The 8506-nt window shown below is 37.7% G+C and overlaps 1 long non-coding RNA gene across 2 annotated transcripts in view; it reads left to right on the top strand.

Moving 5' to 3' along the window:
- The first annotated feature begins 1453 nt into the window (after positions 1–1453).
- LOC102153298 overlaps positions 1454–8506 on the top strand; it is a 36986-nt gene continuing 29933 nt past the window's right edge. The window contains exons 1-3 of one of the 2 annotated variants that reach the window (XR_005366841.1): positions 1454–1543; positions 6966–7028; positions 7289–7409. This is a non-coding gene — a long non-coding RNA (uncharacterized LOC102153298). Of the gene's footprint in view, positions 1544–6965; positions 7410–8506 lie in introns of both variants that reach the window. The other variant, XR_005366840.1, reaches the window with a different exon arrangement.

The raw sequence follows: 8506 nt of genomic DNA, 5'->3' as shown, positions 1-8506 counted from the left end.
TTACAGTTGGTTGAGGGATTGTTATGATTGGGATGGGAGGGACATTAACTTGCACATTACTCAAAGCAAAGTATAATGATATATTTTACAAGTTAAAGAGGCTTTGCATTCTACCAAGATCATTTTCAACAATATATGGGAAACAGCCGAGCAGTTTCAGAGTATCTTTTTATCTAAATGTGTTGAATTTAAGCATAATTGATCTCAAATACATTTTAGGAGTTGCGTACAAATGCCCACCATGAATGTGGAACCTATTCAAATATGCCAGCACTATACAGCACACTTCTACTAGAATGATCTGCTCAGGTAGTTAGCCTCCCTGATACTTTGGTAAAAGCTCAGTGCAGCCCCAATCTGTGGTAACGATCACATCATAACCTCTTTAAGGGGAGACTGAACCAATGCTAGGTTAGCAGTCAGGTAACCACATTGTTAAATCCTGAATCCTGTGATCCAAGTTCTCCAGCACCACAAACAGAAAAGGAGTATGATCACAATAAATGGTCTTTGGCACATAGACTTTACAAATATAATTGGAATAATTCAAATTTCACAAATCCTTTTCTGGTTTAAGCATATCCAGGATTTCTCAAATGTGATTGTGCATGGCCCTTTGCAGTGCTCTTCTTCATTGATGACACCCAAATATCCTGCTCATTTACTCAGGAAACCAAAGTTCAGAGGCAGAAAGAAACTTGTTCAAGGTCATAGTTCTAAGAATGAGTGAAACTGGAAATTTAACTCACATTTTCTGACACCAAAGCCATTGTTCTTTCTCCTACACTAAGTTTGCACCCTGAGTGATATACAAAATTGGACTTTATCTAAGGTTAATCTAACTTTACAACCACTAGACAAATGGGATCATCTTCCCCTATCTCTGAAGGTTGGTTCTATTTGGATTCTGTTGTGGTTGAAAGGTTTTATTACAGCTGTCCTGGGAGTTTACCCTGGTCTGAAACAACTCAAGCAATCAGCCTTATGTTCAGTTAATGAGTAAAGTTTAAAGGAGTGCTTATTACATGCAAAATTCCATTCCAGTCTCGGTGGAGAGAAAGACATACATTTATGAAAAGAATTATCAATCTTATACTCATACACAAGTCACATATACAAGGGCATCAACCATGCCATTGTACTAGTGTAGAGCTGGAAGCAGTTTAATAATTGTCTGTGTACCACCAGCCCTTTTCAATCTATCCTATGAGTTGTTGCAACCCTAACTACTGAAAGCCTAGCTCTAGTCTGTCCAAAGCTCAAAAATATGTTTTACTTTATTTCCTTTGCTTCTTATCTTTACTAAATAAATGTGACTCTCCTCATTTACCATTCATTGGGCAGTTGCTTTGGATGAGTACAAAGTGTGATAGTATTCCAGGAATGTTCTGCATGGCCCCTCCCATATGATTGAGCTTCCTATGATGTATTGCTCTATTACATAATTTAGAACCTATCAGAGAAGGTTAAAATATAATCTATGTTATAATCAGGTTCTTTTTCTCAAGCCTTCTCAGATTTACTTCTCAAGATGGATCAACAGGTAGAAAAACATTTCTAATTATGATTTTGTCCATGGAAGTTGTAGAATGGGGAGGAAACTTGAACAGGCATTGCTTTCCTTTAAACCTGGATTCTTGGGACACCTCGGTGGCTCAGTGGTTGAGTGTCTGCCTTTGGTTTAGATTATGGTCCCAGGGTCCTGGGATTGAGTCCTGCATCAGGCTCCCCAGAGGGAGCCTGCTTCTCCCTCTGCCTATGTCTCTGCCTCTCTCTGTGTGTCTCTCATGAATAAATAAATAAAATCTAAGAAATAAAAATAAATAAATAAATAAAATGTTCAAAATAAATAAATCTAGATTCTTTTCTTTAAGATTTTATTTACGTATTCATGAGAGACAGAGAGAGAGAGAAACAGAGAGAGAGAGGCAGAGACACAGACAGAGGGAGAAACAGGCTCCCTGCAGGAAGCCTGGCGTGGGACTCGATCCCAGGACTCCAAGATCACACCCTGGACTGAAGGCGGCGCTAAACCACTCAGCCACCCGGGCTGCCGTAAATCTGGATTATTAATGTCAACCACGCATCCTTTCTCTTAGCCTATCAGACATGTCTTCATTTGTCTAGATCAATGTATCAAGATTGGTATGCCCAGTGCAGAGGAAAATATTTGATAGTTCCATATTCCTTACACAGGAGGGGAAAAAAAAAAACAAAACACCTGACTTTAAACTACCAAAGTACTACCTTTCTGTATTAGAATAAATAACTGATGTAAAGAGGCAAGTCCATCATAGCAACTAGAGACCCAGAAGGAGTAGAGGAGAAAAGGAAATCTGACTGTACTTTCTATGCTTGCAATAGCCAAACCAGAGCATAGCAACCTGCTACACAACACCTTACATCAGCATCATCCTTTATCTTTTTCAAGGAATTTTATGTATTCTATCTCACTTAAACTGAATTTCTATTCCATTTTGAGAGCACTGGGATATCGGAGATGTCTATATGCTAATTTTCCCGGAACGGTTAATGCATTTGATTACATAGCAAAGAGCAATTTTGATTACAGATAGAATTAAGGGAGATTACTTTGGATTATCCAGATGGATCCAAAATAATTCCAAGGATCCTTAAAAGTGAAAGACAAAGGCAGAAGAAGAAAGCTAGAGGGAAGGATGACTTCTGAATAAAGGCAGAGAGAGATACAATGTTAATGACTCTGAAGAGGGTAAAAGGAAGCCGGGAGTCAAGGAACATGGGTAGTGTCTAGAAGCTAGAGGAGAAAAGGAGCAGATGGGACTCTATAGCCTCCACAAGGGAAGACAGCCTACATAGTGCCTTGATCTTAGGGAGACCCATGCCAAACTTCTGCACTAGGGATTTTAAGATAATAAATGTGTACAGTTTTGAGACAGTACATGTATGGTCATTTATTACAGCATTAATAGGAACCTAATACAACAGTCTGGAGAAATTATTTTTACATATGCTACCTATTAAGCATCTATGTTCACATCTTTTCTCCTCTACTGCACATGTACTCTTTGTAGGTAGGATTGGCTTATTCATTTGGCATCTTTCAACCTAGAACATTTAGCACAGTATTCAATTTAAAAAGAGTGGATAACTGATGTATATCTTGCTTTTTAGTCTGTGGGTAATATTTTAGTTTGTCAATCAAACTTTCAGATTTTTGCATCATACTTTGGTGTTTACATATCAATTGCCACTTTCTGTGAGTTCTGCCAAGTTCACGTTTCATTCATCTAATGCCTGGCATATTAGAGAAGCTTAAAATATATCTGAAAAGGAAAGAAGGAAGAAGAAAGGGAGGAAGAAAGCAAGCACGGGGGTGGGAGTGGGGGCGCGAGGCCTGATAGCTAAGGCATGACCAGAAATACCGTGATAGTAAGTATTTAAGGAAGTTTAAGTTTATAAATTCACACAATAAACAATGCCTGCTAGTCCAGAGGAGGTGTTCTTTACATATTTGCTTTACGACTCTTTAAATTTGTTATTTTTTGTTAAACAAATGTACATCACTTCTAAAGTTTAGTCGATCAGTGTATTCAGGAGTAGTGCATATTCTATTATTGAATCTTTAACTTTTTACTCATGTATAATAGATTGAAGGCTCCAAAAAACAGGTATAGTCAGGCATAGAATGACAACACTATGAAAATTGGAAACATTTTCTCTCTTCTTGTAGGGGCAATTTGCACTTTACTACCTTTATTTAAGAATAGAAATTTGCAATCTTTTGTTGAAAGTGGGAAAAATCATCACCTAGAAGTTGCCAATTTTAGTATGAAAATTCTAATATAATGTGAGTCATATGATGCCCCAAGATTGTGCAAGAAATTGTTTCCTTACAACTTAAAACATACATAGAATACATACATAGAGAATTAATTGCTCTTAATATTATCAGCAATGATGGTGCCAAACCATTTTTAGACTTGGTGCCTGAACTCCTACCTTTTTATTCCACCACAGATACTGATAAAATACTTCAGGTAACCTACTTTATAGGAGATTGATGCACCAAATTGTTCCATTGCTTGAATTTTCCCTGTTAGTCTCGCTTCTCGTTGGGTAGTTTTAATTTTTTTTACAGTTTTGTTTTTCGCATGCAAAACTGATTTATTCCTTTAAATCACTGATTTTTTTTAACCAGATGATCTTATAACCAAGTTTATACTGATCCCAGGTTTTTATATAACAGAGCTGTTTATCCACTAGCTGCAACTATATTTTCCTTTTTTAGTGATTAAAACTTTCAGAGCCATATGCTCATTCTTGTCTAAGTTGTATCCTTTTGGGTTTTGGCCCAAGTCTTCCCTGCTGTTGGCAAACAAAAGGAAATGCTTCCAATATGTAGGGCTCCCCTCTTGTGAAACCTGTAAACCCAAAGGGGACACTCACTTTTAGAGGTGGATTTAGTTTTAAATTACCTTTCCAAAGTAGATAATTCTCCAGGCTCCCTCTCAGATTGATCCGCCAAGCCAGCCACTTTGTTAGCATTAGCATGGCTTCTTGAATTTGAGAACTACAGATGGTGAAGGCATATAAACTTAGTGGTAGGAAAATCAGGCTTCTATAAGGATTCCTAATGAGAATCTATTATGAATGTATTCTTCACGTGCCTTTTGAGTATTTACTAAAGCATCTACTGCTAGTTAGACTTGCCCATCTTAGTCTGTTCAGCAAATTTTGAACGCTAAAAGTTAAGAAAACATATTTCTTTCTAAGTAGGTCACAGATCTGAATACTATTAATGAGTTGAGCATAAGGTATTTTCTATTAATAATTTATTTTATCACTGCAGTTCCTTCGGTCTTTTTACGTCTTCATTCCAGTTTTCATTTTACTACTGTATTTACAGTATTCACAAGCAAAATTATGCCTACCTTCTTTGATTTTTATGTCATAGTTTCCTGATTTTTGCTGTCTGTTGTTCAAGCAGAACAAGCAATGGACCCAGAAAATGGTTAAATATTTACCCTCCACACAAAAATGGACAAGAAGGACTTTCTCTTCATTAGGTTTAGAATTCTGATTTCTCCTCCTTGAATTTTTACTATCTCATTTTATTAACTAAACAAGCTGTCTGACCTCTCTTAGCCTCTAGCAGTTTGAAAATAAGCATAAGATTTGTTTTCATGTATTACCAAGGAACTATGAAAATAAATGTAGTCTAGTTAATCGAGATGTAATTTATATTTCCTCATAAAATCAGTATCCTCTAATGGGTACTTTTGTTTTCTCAAAACTTAAAGCCAGCCACATTGGGATCTGAATATTTGCCACAGTGGACACATTTAAAGCATCATCATTTATTTAAGAAAGCCGGTAAATCTTTTTGGATGAAGAAAGATTCTTTATTTCATTGTTTCTCTTTACCACAAAATTTAATCCCTACTAATGATAAACGTGTTGTATTAGAATGTGCATTTGTCCTCAAGTTAGTGCTGACTGTGACCTGCATATCACTCCCCTGAATGGATTGCATTGGGGCAATAAGTGGGGTGGGGAGGGCAGAGGAGTCGCACAATTGTCCAAAAAACTAAACATTTCAAAAATATTCTTCTCCTGATGCACAATCCCAGAAACCCACTAGAGAATCAAATATCTAATCCACTTAGCATACCTACAAAGCAATATTGTGTTTCTTAAAATTAAATAAAACAGAGGCACCTTTTAGATATCAAGAATAAAACATGTCCCTTTCAGAAGTACTAAGGTATATACATGTATATATAAAATTCAATCCTCATAAAAACTGTATGAGTTAGGTAATGATTATTCCCATTTTATTGATTTGTAGACTGAAGTACATATGAAAAAGGTAATTGGCTCAAAGTCAAAAAGCCATAACCAGTAGTCACTGGAGCCTGAATTGTTATCACATCGTTTATTAGATTATTTAAGATACCAAAGAAAGACATTTTATCAGTCTGAATTTCCTTTTTCTCTTGGTTTATTATTTTCGGTCCCATTATTAAATTTAAAATGACCTTTGTTGCCTCCAGTGCCTATACCTTGCCACCTCCATCCCATCAAATAATCTTCTACAGCCTTTATGAACACATAAGTAGTTTTCTTCTAAGCTATTTTTGCAGTTCTTAATCTTTAAGCTAATCCTCCTGGTATCTTCAGCACTTTGCAAAGACTTCTAAATATACAAAAAGTAATGGATGGTGAGGGTATGATCTCATTTCACTTCATTTTGTCTAATGAAAAAGAGCTGTTCTTTTCAAAATTTGATTTACAAACACTGTGTGTACAATTGGATACATCATGCTGAAACGACTAGTAGATTTCTTTTTTTTTTTTAAGATTTTTTATTTATTTATTCATGACAGACTCACAGAGAGAGAGAGAGAGGCAGAGACACAGACAGAGGGAGAAGCAGGCTGCATGCAGGGAGCCTGACGTGGGCCTCAATCCCGGGACTCCAGGATCATGCCCTGGGCCAAAGGCGGTGCTAAAACACTGGGTCACCGGGGCTGCCCTAGTGTAGATTTCTATACTTCATTCAGACTGGCCATTTCCAGTTTATTGTATCTTATAGTTAAGCTTACTGTCTTTAGGGTTAGATAGACATGAGTTTATTTTATCTTTATTTTTTAAAAGATTTATTTATTATTTGAGAGAGAGAGAGAGCACACACAGAGGTTGGGGCAGAGGGAGAGGAAGATGGAAAGAGAATCTCAAGCAGACTCTCTTTGAGTGCAGAGCCTGCCACATGGCCCCATCCACAACCCTGAGATCATGACGTGGGCCAAAATCAAGAGTTGGATGTTTAAACGACTGAGCCACCCAGGCACCCCTAGAGAGACCTGAATTTAAATACTCTCCTGCCACTTAGTAACTCTGAAACCTTATGTAACTTATTTAATCACCTCTTAAATTCATGACCTTGCCTTTAAAATTGAAATATTTTACTTCTTATCTCTCAGGTTTGTTGTGAAGATTAACTCAGATGATGGATATGAAATACTGAAATCAAAACCTAGCTTATGGTACGAATTCAACTATTATATCAAAAATACCTTAAAAGTTCCTGAATGAACTGACCTCCTCTTAGGAAATTCACCTTTTTCTTGAGATGGTGCAATATAAAGAGCAAGAAGTTTGGACCCAAATGCCTGGGTTGGAAAGACCTCTCATCCACTTAGGAGATGGGTCACCTTCGACAAGTTGGTTAGCCACTCTAAGTGCTTCTAAGACTTTCTCACATAAAGGCACACAGAAATTAATGGAGTTTTTTATGGCCCACTAGGGCCAATTGAAGAAGCTGTTTGCAGCCAGCCCTGCAGAGTCTCACCCTGCTGCTCCTGCTGCTCAGTGAAATCAGCATGCCAGCACAGCGTTAGCCTGTTTGCATGTGCTGCAGCATGACAGTAAGTCAGCTCTACTCTAAGCCAAATTCCAAATTTGTAAAAAGGCAACATTGGTAACAGACTCACCAGGTTTTAGAGAAGTTAGAGATGCCTGAGAAACAGTTGACACACTGATCAGCATAGAGTAGGTTCTCAATTATTCTGGTCTCTTTCCCTAACCTTGCCCTCTATGGTTTAGCTCTAACAAGCTACTTAAACATTTACAAGACAGTCATGCTTTTACACATCTCTTCTTCCTTACCTGCCATCCCCTCCGGGAGGAATGCTGTATCAGTTATCTGCTTCTGTGTAACAAACTACCACAAACTCAGAGACTTAAAAAACCACATATATTTATTATCTCACAGTTTGTGTGGGTCAGGAGTCCTAATGCAACTTTACTGGGTCCTCTGTGTAGGGTCTCACAAGGCTGCAACCAAGGTGTCAGGCAGCGCACATTCTCATCTGGAAATCTGGCTGGGTAAGAATTTGCTTCCAAGTTCACACACATTGTTGGTCCAGGCCAGGCCATTAAATTGTTATCTAGGCAATACCAGTGGGATGCAAAAGTCCTACTCATGTGAAGAGATCAGCCCCACTTAATTATAGCTTCTCTTCTCTGTCCCCTTGCCTCTAAACTCCAAGATGGTGGATAACAAACTAGATACATGACCTTCTCTCACATCTGCTTCTTCCCAAGTTATTAAAGATAAATCTCAACCACAAGAATTGCCTGGTAGAAGGTCAGAAGAGAGACTTTGGACTCCTGAACTCTCTGTGCAAGGACTGAGCCCCTTCTCTCTTCCTAAATTCGCCTCGGCATACACAGAGGTCAGCAAGGCCTTAAGCAGCACATAGCACACATTCCCAGACAGAATAACTACCATCAAGATAAAATGAGCATCCAGGGAAAAGGACCAGATATAAGAAGATTACAAGGCCCATGAAAAAAAGAACCTGAATGAACCATCTGAACATTGGAATAAATGGATTGAGAATTTGAAATAAGTGGAAAACTTTAGGAGATGAGGGAAGATATTATAAATATAAGCAAGAAGAAGAAATCTCTTTTCAAAAATGTGTGGAAATGATGAATATAGGAGTTAGTAAAAGAAGAT

This window comes from Canis lupus, chromosome 11 (genome assembly GCF_011100685.1).
Source record: "Canis lupus familiaris isolate Mischka breed German Shepherd chromosome 11, alternate assembly UU_Cfam_GSD_1.0, whole genome shotgun sequence".
In the NCBI taxonomy this organism is placed as follows: domain Eukaryota; kingdom Metazoa; phylum Chordata; class Mammalia; order Carnivora; family Canidae; genus Canis; species Canis lupus.
The sequence above is the reverse complement of the archived record's forward strand: the minus strand, read 5'-3'. Positions and strand labels throughout refer to the sequence as shown.